General features: G+C 39.7%; 1 protein-coding gene across 14 annotated transcripts in view; it reads right to left on the minus strand.

The window, feature by feature from the left end:
- LOC109857545 (plasma membrane calcium-transporting ATPase 2) overlaps positions 1 to 15,229 on the minus strand; it is a 66,236-nt gene that overhangs the window by 44,098 nt on the left and 6,909 nt on the right. Inside the window, exon 1 of one of the 14 annotated variants that reach the window (XM_020433954.1) lies at positions 6,589 to 6,698. The exons of 12 other annotated variants lie outside the window; for them this stretch is intronic. The gene's annotated coding sequence lies outside the window, so the exon portion shown is untranslated. Of the gene's footprint in view, positions 1 to 918; positions 1,164 to 6,588; positions 6,699 to 15,229 lie in introns of those variants that run through there. One more of the 14 variants, XM_020433951.1, reaches the window with a different exon arrangement.

A 15,229-nucleotide genomic window follows, 5' to 3' on the forward strand; every position in this document is an offset into this window, starting at 1 on the left:
CCTGTATTGCGAACGAAATCGAGTTTGTCGGTCCATCGTCTGTGTGGGTGAACTCATTAAAAGTGGAGCTTCGGATATATTTGTGTAAGAGAGTTTTCCACATGCTACATATGACGTCATCTCGCGAAAACACCGAAGCTGCTCGAACGCGTTTGTAGATTTTTCTGGCTTGTTTAGCCACCGTGTGCACGCGTGAATATGTCGGTACGGAGGTTGATGTATTTCATTATAACGCGCGCATATGCACAGCGCGCAAAATTGCAACTTTCATTATTCACATACACGCGCGCATAAACAACACACACCCGTTGGCCTGAACTAGCAACGAATATTTTCGTAATAATCTCTTCACCCGCGCGCGCGAAGGATATTCTTCGTTAACAATATCACGTCACTAATCGAGATCTTCGGCGAAACGCCAAGATGTTGAAAATTGCCTAGCAGCCGTGTAGAAGCGATGAAATACGAAACCAAGTATAAGAAATAGGTAATAAAATACAACATGGCGCCGACGTACAACGAGGCAAAGAGAAACAAACTATAACAAAAAATAGCACATAGGCGCGAAAATATTATTTTGCGATATAATAAAATCGCGCCAAAAAAAAAAAAAAAATAAAAAAATAAATAAAAAATAAAAAAAAAAGTAAACGGACTTATCCTTTAGATGTGTCCGAAATAATCCGCTTCTCGAGGCAAAATTTCATTAGATCAAGGCACGGAGATTATAGACGTAATTCACTGGGATTATCACTTCACTTAATTTGCTTAGTGTAAAAAGAGGAGGAACACAGAGAAAAGTTAGATAACGCGAGTGTACGGATCGCGTATCCGCGCGCGCGCGCGCGCGTAGGTCGAATTGTATATGTGACATCCATTTACTTGTCACGCACGACTGAAACGTCACGCAGCACTTACCGGTCGCTATATTTTGGTGATTCACTCGTTCCACTATTATTATCTAGTTTTTCCTCTCTTCTTTATTAACTTATCTATTATGTAGATACTATTTTCATATTTCATTAGGCGAGACTGGTCCTTGCTATTGATCGCGCTTACCGAGTTATATCGAACCGCACACACGAGCGCGCGTCGCGGGGCCATACACGTCGCGTCGTTTGCTGCTTGTGTATGTTACGCGTAACACTGTATCTCGTCGTGTCTGACCCGATCTTTCTACCATTCCATTTCACGTGGGACTGGAGATGCCGTCCGTCGGAACACTTCCGTCGTGTCGCATGATCAGCCGCCAAGCTGACGCACGCAGGAACGTATACGCGCGTATCGACTCTGGAAGGGAGCCATCGACCGACATCGGGCGCTATTATAGAAAGCGGCTTCTCGTTTTCAGCACACGCATGAGATACGCGTTTTGCCTTTTTGCGTTACAACGGTATTTTGTGCTTAAAATGCACGTTACAATGGAATTTTTATTAAAATCTTTCTTTTAAAAAAAAAAAAAAAAAAAAAAAAATATGCGTCAAAGAGAATCGGGAAATATCGTTGAAATTATTTTGCGAGAAAACTTTGTGCGACGAAAATTCGCGGTGAGACTTGACGTAAATTTAACAATTTACTCATCTATTTTCCAGCAAACGTTTATCCGCGTCACCCTTGTTTTTTTTTCCTCTTTCATCTCTTTTTCTCTGTCTTGTTTTCTCCCCCTCTGTCGTTTTCTTTTTCCCGCACGAATCATCTCCCGGCGGAACTGTGTCGACGCATCATCGCGCTGGTCAACGCACGCGTGTCAGCCGAGAAGCAAGAGAGTAGTAGACACATTCCCTTCCTCACCTCTCTGTTGTGTTGCTGCAGACTCTCCCGGTGGTGTCCCACCACGCTCGCACGTGTAACGTAATCGCCGGTAATACACCACGCACCGGGCGCGCCTCTTTCGCGCGAGTCAAAAGAGGAAAAGAGAGAGAGAGAGAGAGATCGAAACTCGTCGAAAGTATTCCGCTCTCGCGTATGTACTACCGAACGGATCTTGCGGTGTTTGTGGATCTGTCGGAAAATTTGGTGTGCGGTGTGTGGCGTTGCGGAAAATTGTTTTACCAACCCCAAAACCGTGTGATGTGGCGTGAGTCACTCTCTTTCGTGGAAAACACTGACAAAGTCGCCGCTGTTTTGTTTTCGTGAAATTTCGCTGTTTGTTGCAGAAACGAAAAGCGCGGTGCGAAAAGACGTCGGAAGATCGAATACCTATCTTGACAATTTTTTTTTTTCTTTTTTTTTTTTTTATATATATAAATCTCTCGGGATAAAGCTACGGAAAAAAGTAGTCGAGGAACGAGAGAGAGATTGCGACTATATATATACGCGAGCTTGATCATTATCCGAAGAAATGGGGATCCTCGCAAACGACGACATGATCGGCGATGTCTGACGGCCAATCTAGGTGTTTTTTTGTCGTTTCCTGATTTGACTCGTAAAGAAAGAGAAAGAGGAAATAAAGATTTAAGAGATCGCGAAAGAAAAGTAAAGTATCCTTAATCGTTAGTCGATCACACGACGTCGTTGTTCACGGAGTCGTTTCGAAAAGATTCGTTTCCTTCGTCCGTTTTTTTTTGTTTTTTTTATTGTTGGTTTTTCCAGATATGATGATTGCTTTCGTAATCACATAAGCTTTCTTAGAAACAGCAGTTTTATCGAGAACGTGAGACAAAGAGAGAAGTAGGAAGATCAAAACGAGAAAAATCGAGGTGTCCAGAGGCAAAACTCAATATCTCTTTAACCTCTGATTTCTCTGTCCGTAGTGACTCCTCCTCAGAGATATTTCGATTGCGTCTATCGACGTCACGTACCGCAAAGTGTGAATGTACGCACAAATCGAGTGACTTTGGTGACTCACTTTACGTATTTTAGAATGAGAGAAAAGACAAACTTATACGTGTATGAAATAAATTTACTATTCGCGAAGATCAAAATCAAAAGGAATTATCAGCAAACGTGTTACATCAAGGAAATTCAAATCAGTCCTTTTAGAAATGTCGCTTAAATCTTAATTAGGTCATTACGTCACACACTCGGCAGTCTGATCGAAGATCACGTAGTCCCAAAACTCGCTTAATCTGACGGATTAAGCAGACCTTCACCGAATTTCGAATGCTTGGTCCATGAACTGCGGAACAGAGAATGTTCAAACAAGTTTTTTTTTTTTTGTTTTCTCCTAAAGTAATCTATATTAAGCAACGGAAAACAATCTAAAAATATTCAAAAATTAATTTAGACACGCTTAAAAACACGCGCGTCAAGATCTTTATACAATTCGAAATTAATTTGAAAATTTCTCTAGTCGCGATTTCAAAACTTTCCCGAGTCACGCGAAAGAAGCGGAAAAAAGTGCAATAAAAAATTACGCATAAATCGAACGCTGAAATTCATTCGTTTTATTTTTCCGAAGTTGTTAAAATTGTAAAGATAATTATTTAAACGAAACAATATTGATATAACAAACACATCGGTACAAAGAAAGTGTACTCGAAGACATTTAACAAAACAATATTCAACACGTGGGTCACGTGTGTGTGTGTGGATTCACATTTTTATCGCGCGAAATAAAAAACTTTCCAATAATTCTTACAAATCGGCGAAGCGAATTACAAGATTGGACGGTTGTTCGATATCTCTCGGCGCGAATATTTCGAGATCTCGTAAATTCGCGTAAAAATGTCGTCGGGTTTTTATGCGCGTATTAACGCGCCGAGGGGATGCATTTTGCAGAACGGCAAAAGACAAAGTAATTCCATTTAGCAGGCTCGCTCGTGATTAAAAATAGCGCCGCTGTCTTCGTGCGCGCGCTCTAACTCTCTCGACTGGCGCACCCATTCGTGCGCCATTTGTACAGGGTGTCCCAGAATTCCCGTTCTTTAGTTTTAATAATGCAACACGTAACAAACAGGTGTTGTGTGTTTATCTAGTCTATAAATCATTCGGTTGAAAACGGACGACATACTTAGAGGTATTTTAGTTACATAAATATAATTGGTGAATATACATATATATATATATATATATATATCGGAATATCAAAGAAATTTCCAAGGGACTTTAAATGGAAGATAATAGAAATTATTTTTGTCTTCTCGTGTACACACGACCGTCACCTACAAGTCGACGTACTTGTTTAATTCTTTATTAATCGTAACAGAAAAAGAAATTGCAACTGATAATTCGCGATAAAAGAGACATACGTTTCTCTACTGTTGCCTAAGATAAGCGATGCGATAATAGTATAATTGGATATAATGCGACTTTAATTAAATTACAGTATCAAAGTTTACACATTGGGATAAAAAATAAAGTCCAACACTTGCGTGGTTTATCGCTCGGTTCGTATTTATTTATCGAGACACACATATGTCAGTTATCGGAACACACTAAAGAGACCAAAATTGCTGATTACAATCTCCGCGGTTTGGTACTTGACAAACTGAATTATTGATTTGATACAGTGCAAACCTCGATTGTTTAAAGTTGCATTAACACACATTGTAAGTGTTTCTGCACACACATACATACGTATGATATTTAGTCTTCTAGTAGTCGCGAGGCAAAAAAAAAAAAATACTTCTGTTTAATAAAAACAACTCAATTTTGATTCGTAATTTAAAATCTAATTCGGTTCGAACTCATTATCTGTAGATAGAATTTTTTTGTCTCGTGTTTATCCACTCGTCTCTTCCTCGATAAATGCATAATAGCTGTGCGTTTTGTTTCGGAAAAGACAGGTTTGACTTATCTATATATGTTCATTCGCATCTGTGTTCTTGCACGTATATTTAGATAGATGTAGTTTTGACATTTCATGGAATTACACTCGACTACTATGCGCTTTAATCTTTGCTCTTACGTCACAACCTGTCCGGCCATGAATCGTCATCGGCATTCATTTCCCGTGACTAATTGCGACCATAAACTCCGGGAATACGGTTGCGCTTATGACTATATCTTAACAAACATATATCTCCGCACGTGATTCGCTAATCTGTAAAGACTCGCGATCACGTCGTCGCGATAGTCGTTTTTTCTTTTTATTTCAATTATTATTTTTTTTTTTTTTGTTTCGCGCGAAGCTGAAAAACAACACCTCGCAACAATGGTTACGTCGAAATGTCGATTACTCACTAAAGATTTGAAAGTGTGTTTATGGGTCATGGGAGAGGCGCGAGAGTTGTGTCGACGGCGCGCGATTAATATTAATTAATTAAGCGTCACTGCGTGCGCGCCGCGGCTATTTATCAGGAAAAATTTGCGATGCGAAACGAAGCGTATAAAAGCGTAAAAACACTCTCGACGGTTTCACGCTCATCGCGTTAATAATTTATTTGCCAAAACTGATATTGCGTCGTGAGATTGTACTCTTTGCGCGAGATCTCTTGCCGCATTCCGGGAGATATCGGCGTAAATCGCTTGCCGCGCCGTCATACTAGATAGATAATTGACTCGGTAATTAAGTCTCAACGTAAGCACTGACGTCTGTTCGCGCGTCTCTTGTCGCGTGTTCTACTCAAGAATCCGATCTTTACAGCGATCTATTTCGATCGTTGAACAAAGATCATTCTTCGTCGTCGCGTAACGTTTATAATTATGTATGTGTTGATTCAATTTGTTTCGTCATGCCGCAATCTCGATTGCATTAATTAAAATATAATAATGAACCGATAAATGTGTCTAGAATTGTTAATTAACGAGCAAGATATAACTGCGTTTTGTTATTATTTACATGTTGCTGCATGTTATTATTAGATGCATTTTGTTTATTATTGAGGAAAATAACGAGGCGTCGTGACGACGCGAGAGTACTTCACAGAGAGTGAGAGGGTTGTACAAGTTGTTCGGATAGAACACCAGTCATCGATCTACACTACTGATCTATGCGCGTTGACCTGCACTACTGCAACGCCGAAATTAGGTCAGAATATTTCTAATTTGCATACAGAGATATACAAAACAGAGCGTCGGAGAAAGAATCGCAAAGGGGGGGGAAAAATGTTTATTTAACGATGATGTTTTAGCGATGGGAAATGAATAGAAACGTGAATGTGTGTATATGCGCGTCGAACTTTTTGTGAAAATGTATTACAAAACAAAGCAGGCATTGCACAAACAGCATTGATAAATGATAACCGCCGTGATATATCAACAAATAATTCTCATTTAATGTACGGCGATTGAAATCCGATAATTTTGTTTTACAATAAACTAAAATCGCGCGTGCAAAAAAAAAAAAAAAAGAAAAAAATTCAAAAATACAAAACTCGAAACGGGATTGTCTGTCATCTCGTTGTTGGCGGCGCGTTTCGAGAGTTATCGAGAAAAAAAAAGAGTTCTGTTCGCGAGTGGACATAAATTTTACACTTTTATAAAGTATCTATCTCGTTTTTCACTGACATCTGATCCTCGATTTCAAGTTACGAATCACAATTTTCCACATACGTATTTTTCACAGTATCTCTATCTCTCTTTCTCTTTTTCGTTTTGTTTTTTTTTTTTTTTTTTTTTCGCCCCATAAACCGAATGTTACCGTCACGCTATACTAACGTATGATTCTTTCTGCAATCTCAATTTATCAAACGGCAATATGTTTACCTGTTTTTTCGTTTTTTATTCTCCCAGTAAAATTGCGTCGGTCCTCAGCGCAGTAAATAACTCCAATAAACAACTCCACACGCGTTTTGTCAGTAATAATCATTAGAAACGCTTGAATTATCGGTCGAAACGGTCAAGAATTGAGAGACCTGCACGCGGATTGTTAACTAAACGTAAAACGATTACGCGCGGTCTATCAAACATCTACATACACGTAACTCGTTCTGGCACACAAGTATGTAGATATGTAATAATTGAACTTTCTCTCTGTCTTTCTCACGTGCGAACGATCACAATCCGAGAGGTCCGCGATCACGTCCGCAATATCTCTACGAATCTCGAGATCCGATTTACAGCATTTATATGTTATAGGTATAGATAATATGCGCGCGCGCGCGCGCGAGCACTGCGCTCTAGGAATAGAGTGCAGACAAATGACGATATATAAAAACGACCTTATTTTGCTCTCGTCTGAACGAACAACCGATAAAAGCTTCAAGATATCAAGATATGGCAACCATGCCCTGATAACGTGATAAAATAATTGTCATGTAAACTCGACTGGCGTAAGACACGATCTGACGTCAATTGCCCGAGATCGACAAACGAGCACGTCTGTTTGTAAGACGTTGACGTGCGCGCGTGAAACGCGCTTTTGCTCTCGACGCGCGGTAATGGTATCCATCAACGAAGGGATTTGCAAGCACTCCCCACTTCCCTCCGTCTCCCCGCCTCTATAATTTCGGCTTGAATTCTCTCTTTCTTTCTCCGTCACGCGAAAACTGATTCCCTGGTGTTTTTCCGTGACAAAAAAAAAACACATTGACGCGCGCCACATCTTCGAGAACATTGTGCGATCGAACTCGCTGAAATTACACCGTTTGTAAATCCCCAGTGACCATTGTCGTTTCAATATTGACTTTTAGGTGTCGAAAATTTGTCACAATTTATATAAGTACGGTATCAATTTGACACTGCAAAGCTTGTATACTACTCACAAAAGATGCAGAAATATCATTTCTAAATTTTTTTATCTTTATCATTTCTAATTTTCTTCATTTTTGAACATATATATGTTTTAGAAAGACGTTACATATTAAAAAAAATTACTTATTAAAAAAAAAAAAAAGGGCGTGATTTACTCTTATTACACATATTTTTCTACACGAGGTAGGTTGATATATCGACATTTTTTCTTCGAATATATTTAATGTTTTTTTAATTTCAAATTTTTTACTCATTCGACTTCCGCGCGATATCGCTCTGAAAATGAATATTTCACATATTAAAAATGAATTTTTTATCTCCTCAGCGATGATTGTATATCATTCGGTATTGTCGACGCTCATGGGTGTCTTTTCGATATTGATGCCAGCCTCGACGTCGATATTTCGTCGTTAGTCCGCAATATCGCGGACTGTGGAAAGAAAAACCGAGAAGAGAAATCCCACTTTGAAAATGAATCAGCGTTATTTGCTCCGGGAAATGCAAATGAACCGCTTATCATGGCTCGCGTGCGGGCAATCGTATACACGCGAACGTACTCTTTTCCGCGAGGCAAACGTGAAGATGCTGAGGCATACTTTGTAATAATCGTTGGCGGTGAAATTGCGCGCCGCGCAATGAATGTGCGTATATCTGCCGGATTCATAAACCCGCACGGGTTCTGTTTTGTCGGGGTGTTCAGAAACTGAGAAAGAGAGTCTCACGAGGGGTATCGCATTTCTGTCTTCTAAAATTTGTATTTCTGACAAAAAAATAAATCAAAATGATTATATATCCGTTTAAAAATATCTCAGCAAGTTTTGTATATACTGAATAAAATAAACATTTAGAAAGATAAAAATACGTCTACAACGATGTTTCCTTGTTATCTTATCACACGAGTTATGTAACGAAACTTGCGCTTAGGTACGTCAATTGTGTGAATGCAATTCTGGGAACGCAATTAAGTGTATATATGTATATATATATATATATATATTTTTTTTTTACACAAGTTATGTTTTAGCAGCATTTGCTTTATAACAGCGAATATGTCGGTATGCTTAATTTTAACCAACTTCCCTGTCGCGCGTGGCACTGCACGTAGCATTTTTGAAAGAAGACGCCGAATGTCCACGCGCGGCAATTGACGCGACCCTGACCGCCAACGGCATAACCATTCATCGCGGAAAAATAATTGAGGTGAACATTATTGTCTCACCGCGCAATCGCGTCGCGTGTCGGTGGCGGCGAAATTATGTAAGGAAGAGACGAATGTTTCGGTTGACGTTGACCGCCCGATTCTCAATCGCTGATTTTTCTCGAAACTTTTCATATCACGCAAATTCAATGTTGCAAGTTCAAAAACAATTTCTTCAATTTTTTTTTTTTATTTGCGTTATCACCGAGTATTTCTCGGATGAGAGATGCCAAGTCGTTATATCTCTCCCAGTGGTGTGTCCCAGTGTCACTCGGCGGAATTCAATACGCTATGCACAGAACCGCGGTTCGGCTCAATAGAAACGCGAGGCGTCGAAAGTCACACTTAAATGTATTAAAATAGGCGCCATTCATAGCGGGATTTAAGCGACAAAGCGTGTGTCCCCGGCTTTCTAGAAAGCAACGACGCAGTGTTAACGATGTAAGTATGTAACAGATATCGGATCGATTGACCTGAATCCCGACGGTGGAAAGAGGATAAATAATAGTCGCGACCTGATTCTACGATAATTCCTATCGAGAGCGACGCCGGCGTTCGCGCGCGGCGGTCCTTGTTTTCTCATCGACGGAACACCTTATTGCGCGAGGCGACCATATCGATTAATCCTTTAAAAGGTCATGTCAATATAACGGCAGAAAATGCAATATGCATTGACACGACGCGGCTCGTGGCTTGACAAAGACAACGCGCGGGGAGTATACACTTCGATCTCATTATAATCCACAACGACAGTTGTACGCGAATGCAAATCTGTCTCGATCAATTTAACGTGGCTGGCGCTTGTGGAATTGCAATGAGCACGTGGAAAAATTTTAATTTATATAAAACCAAGAGAGAGAGAGAGAGAGAGAGAGAATAATGAAGCGCGCGCGCACACAAAATTTTACTCTTTGTTTAATTCATTTCATTATAACATCGCGCGAAATTCTCGCCTCTATAGTATATTATAAAGTCCATACAAAATTGAATATTTCATCGCGCGAGATTCATCACTCCCCTCCCTCTCTCTTTCCCCTTTCTCCCCCGAAACTTTTCGACGACGATAAAAGTTATTTAAAGTGTCGCGGATACCGACACTCCCACGCAATATTTGCATTATGTCGAATAAAAATATTTGCGCGAAAGGAAGCGTTTTTTTGTTCGCATTGTTATCACCGTTCCAACAACAGCTCTAATGGCGGTAATATTTGTTCGAAAATCTCTCCCGCGCGCGCCATCGTATAATCAGTACTTTTACTCGCGAGCCGAGACACGCGCGCATTAATAAAATAATATTTATGTACATACGGGGGGAGAAAAAAAAAAAACAATGCAATTTAGCCTTGAGCCGTCTCCTCTTCACTTCCATCTCTTCTCTTTCTCTGATGCGGGAGAGAACCGCTTCTCATCTCACGCATATGAGGACCATACATCACGGACGATGTCAAAAGCATATCTTCGCGCTATATGCCCCTCCTCCATTGGAGCGGCTAAATTTACCGAAACACATTTGCAGATCACGCGGAGCAATGTGGATGTAGGAAGAAAAGCTCCGTGTGGAAACGAGAAGAAGGGCCTCGAGCAACGAAAGAAATGTTGCTTGAACCGAGGGAAAAGTCAAATGTCATATATTGAGACTAAAAATAACGTTTCACTATACGACAAAACATCTAGTATCTTGAATTGTTGATAGATCGAAGAAAACAGAAGAAAGAAAAAAAACGTATTTACAGTATCACACCGGGCATTTGTCGAACACGTCAAGTTCCATTGTTTTGTTTGTAAACAGAGATTTGAGATTACTAAAACTATTCTGAACAAAGAAACATAAGAAAAATAAGATAAAAGTACGCAATGTTCTTGACGCGCTTTTTGAGTGTTTTTGAATTTTTTTAATTGCTATTCTAGTAGTCATACATCGATAAGCGTGACAGATGTGAACACCGCGCGCATTATTACACGTATCTTTATCGCGCCTCTCAGCTCCTCGTAATCTTTTCTGTCCAACGCGCTCTCTTTGCGAGAGCGCGGGATACTTTTTAATCGGTGCGCCAAGTACGCGACAAGTAACCGCAGCGCAAGTCAACTTGTTTTAACACGATATCCTGCGAGAGCGGCAGCATCGGTTCTTCCCTATTTTTACACGCATCCAGCGATGATGTGTAAAAAGTAAAAGATATAAATAACCTCACCTATTTACATGTTAAATTAGATTACATGCGCATGTGTATCGGTACAATAACGCGAAAAAAGCCCGGCCGAGAATAACTTACGAACGAGGTGAATTATCAGAGCTTTTCAGAGTTTCCAGCAGCGACGAAAAAAATACGTATGCACACATACATTGAGCGTGTGCTTCGCACCACTTTGCCGATAGCAGCAAGAAAAGCTGGCGATAATTGTGCGCCGCGAAACAGAAGAACGAAAAAAAAATGAAAGACGGAAGAGGAACAAAAAAAAAAATACAGCAAGAAAGAAACGTTCCGGATATGATATAGCTGAGTGATATTTAGACAGGCTCTCGTGGCGACATGCACGCATTGCGTGAAATTAATTTCTATTTTCGGAGACGGCCGGGAACGCCTGAAGAATTTAGAGCGCAGGGTATACGTAATTTCGAGGTGAAACCGAGACGCGCGCGTGTGCGAGCAAGAAGAAAGATCGCAAATCGGATAAGCGAGAGTTTTGACGGTGAGAAAAATAAAAAAATTATAGATTATATACGACAATCGAAAACAGAGAGAGAGAGAGATACAATCGAGATTTGCTCGATAAATGAGAATAGTTGGAAAACTGTGCACACGTGTACGATTATTCCTCCAAAAAAAACATTTTGTATCTTAACGGCAAAAATTAACAAATTTTTGCATTTTAAATTATATTCTGCACTGTCTGCGAAAAAAATTTATTTGTTCATTTTGTTTCATGAATTTAAATGATCGGATGATTAAAAATGAATTTTTTTCATGTGCAACTCGTACAACATGCCGCTTTATTATTGAACTGCATCTTATCGCTTTTTTTTCCATTTTCTGGAGTATAAAACATTTACATGAGAAAATTTGGTGTATGAAGTATTCCATACATTTTTAAGAATTAATTTGCAGGAAAATTTGTTCTTGCAAATTCGGAAGGTGATCAATCGTGCGGCGAGACGATGATCGATCGACGAAACGCGCGCGGACCGTACACACACCCCGCAACTGTTGGAGAACTTATCGGATGAATCTGCCAGAATGTGTTAGCCGAAGAGCTAATTGATTCGGGTTAAGTACATTGTATTTTATTCAATGTGCGCGATATATCAGATTACGAAGGCAAAGTGTAAACACAATCAAGCGGCGTGCAGGAAAACCGGCGCAAATTGAGCGATCGGTCTTGGGACTCATCATCTATCAAATGCACTTTATCGCTTAATCCTTCCTCTCTCCCATCGTCTCCGTTGTGTATGCAAAAATGTCCGGACGATAAAGATGATGAATTTGGTGCGGGAAAAAAAAAAAAAAAAAAAAAANAAAAAAAAAAGAAAAAAAAAACACCGATAGACATCTGCGATGTTATCGAATTCTCAATACTTAAACGGCAGATATTACCGTTCGGAGGAGATTTGTTTTTAAACCAAGTTTTTTTGTCATACATCTATAGCAAAGTCCGCTTGAACTTGTCTCGCTTAACTCTGCCGGGAAATTTCGTTTTTCGATCGGATTACGGATCGATAACTATTAGAGTCTCTCGATATTTCAGCATTCAGGAATTTTCGTCGCTCGCTCGAGGAAATCCGTCATCGGGAACGTTCGATCCGCTGAAAACGAGATACATCCTGTATATATGAGAAACCTCCGCAATGGAGATGCAATAATAATTTAGTGACGGGTCGCGGCAATTTATAGACGCGGATGTAATTTTTGTTAAAGCACGAGACGAGCGTGGCTCGGAGGGTGGCTCGGCTGGCTTCTTCATCTTCGGCCGGGCGCGTGATCGATTCATTCGCCGATCAATTATTCAGTGTTTCGTTCGAAATTGAAGTTTTACGTCGGCCTTCGCGGGTATTAACTTCGATTAAGGTCTCTCTCCGAGAAGTCGGGCTAGGCGGACGACAAAATAGACGATATTATTAGTAACCGGATCAAAATAGCGAGCCAATTAGACCATGTTGCCTTGATCCGAGCGAATTTTGCCACCGTAGCGGTTTGATTCGTAGCGCGAACTCTGAAGCCGCATCGAGTTTTTGACCCTTTCGGCCTAACTTAGATACATCGGAGTATAAAAATAACGATGTAAACTATATAAAATTTTACGTAAAAGCGAACAAATTAAAAAAAACTTTTCCCTGTGTCTTTACATAGTGCTGGAAATTGAGTCTAACTTTTTGCAAATTCGTGTGACAAGAGCAACGCGCCGATTTGTCATGGCCTTCGCGGTCGAACAAGCGATACGTTATATGACAATATATGCGCAACAATAATATCACATCGACGAATAAAGGAAGAAGAAAAACGCGCGCGTGTTAAATTCTTTTAAACGTAGTATCTAACACGTTGTAACTGCGCTAACAACTAGAGCTCATTAGCAAGTTTGTCATCCGTGACTGAACGTATTAAGCTACGTCCATTAACCCCTGAGAAAGCGGAAGCGTGCCGAGCTATGAAAACGCGAGAGAGAGAGAGAAAGAGAGAGAATCCTGCTTTCGGATATTGATTTAAACTCACGAAGAATCGTGTACAGTATGTTCCGAAAATTATATCGCATGCGCGATTTTTCGCAAATACGAAATTATTCGATCTAAATGAACGTATTCGATAGAGTTTCACCGGACACACATTGTATATTCCCGTTTTCTCGTTCAAAAGATGAGCGAACTCCGATGTAAAGTGTACGTGTGTGTTTTTTGTACTCTTATTGGATATTAAATATCCTATGAAGCGATGACTTCGATATCAGTTCGTAACGAAAGGTCAAGGTGAAATGTGAAACGTTTCTAACAATAATTAATGCGTCGCGTTTCTACATACACCTCCTGTAGAATGTGCGTGTTTCGCACGAGACACAAAGTTTTCAGTCGTCACGAAAGGAAAGACGAGAAGTTTCTCACACGCGCGTTGATAATATACACTAGGTGTTTTAACCAATTTTTTTTATTCTAAAACAACGTGACTTATCATATCGGCAAATATTTCAGCGTGTTTCTGAGTGGACTTTAAAATGTCTTGATTCAACACACAATCGCGCACACACTTTTATGAACGCGAAAGGCGTCTTAACTTTTCTCCTTTGTGAGAAGTTTTCATTTATTATTCAGTGTCAGAAAAAAAAAAAAATATATAAACCTGTTTTTCAATTAAAACTTTTTTAATGAGTTTAAAAATAAAGAACAATTGCGAACAAAGACAACTTTCTGAAGCCGCCAAACATCGATTTTATCCTCGCAATTAATTGTTTCATTTGAAGAATGCAGTGCTCAAGAATTTAATCAGCTATTAACGTAATTGAGAAAATAATGCGTCTATTCGTGCTTAATGCACAAAAAAAATGAACGATGCCGGTAAATTGCGTTCTATCATGCGCGCACACACACACACACATACACATACACACACATAAACTGCTTGTTTTAACGTTGTTACAACGATTACACTGTTTCGATTGAGGAAGAGAGAGGGGAGAGCAGAAGTAAATCGAGTTATGCCGTAAATTCGGAGTACCGATCAGGCTGTACGGAAATTACGGGGAAGTAGCCACGATATTTTTAACCACTATCGTCTGGTGTTCGTCGCCGATCACCGAGACGAAAAATTTGACTAGGTAGCGCAGATATGTAACTTTAATACTCAGGGTTGCAAAGAGGGCCAGCGAGGAGAAGCAGGGATGCTTATACGTGTGTACATGTCTCGTCTACGGATTAAAAATAACCAAGACACGTGTAATGTGCTCTTTCACTCTGTTTGACGGATAGAACTACATACATAACGCATCAATGAGGCATCTTCTGCTCTTCTTCTTTTTTTATCTATCTCTCTCTCTCTCTCTCTTTTTCTTTCTCTTTCTTTCTTAAACTTACTCGCGCGCTCTCTATTCATCAGCGAGTAAATATCGAACCCTAACACCAACTCGCTTATATTGAGACTACATGTCTCTCGGGACCACCAGGAGACTTTCCGATGATAGAAGACAGATGAGAGAGTAGAAGAAATGACGGTTATTGACGTTTTGAAATAACTACAATATCCAGAAGTAAAGAATATTGACAAAAGAAGATATTGTAATGAAAACTGTATATATATATATTCATTTTTCATTACAATATCTTCTTCAATATATATATATATACAGGGTGTCCCAGAATTGCCGTACAATCTCTCGTAGGCAGGTAGAAGGAGTAAAACTGAGTCGAAAAGTCCTGAACCATTTTTTTCTATTATTTATAATAAAGGAGTAATTATTGAGTAAATCAGGCCA

Source organism: Pseudomyrmex gracilis, unplaced genomic scaffold (genome assembly GCF_002006095.1).
Source record: "Pseudomyrmex gracilis isolate BER0280 unplaced genomic scaffold, ASM200609v1 scaffold_163, whole genome shotgun sequence".
NCBI lineage: Eukaryota > Metazoa > Arthropoda > Insecta > Hymenoptera > Formicidae > Pseudomyrmex > Pseudomyrmex gracilis.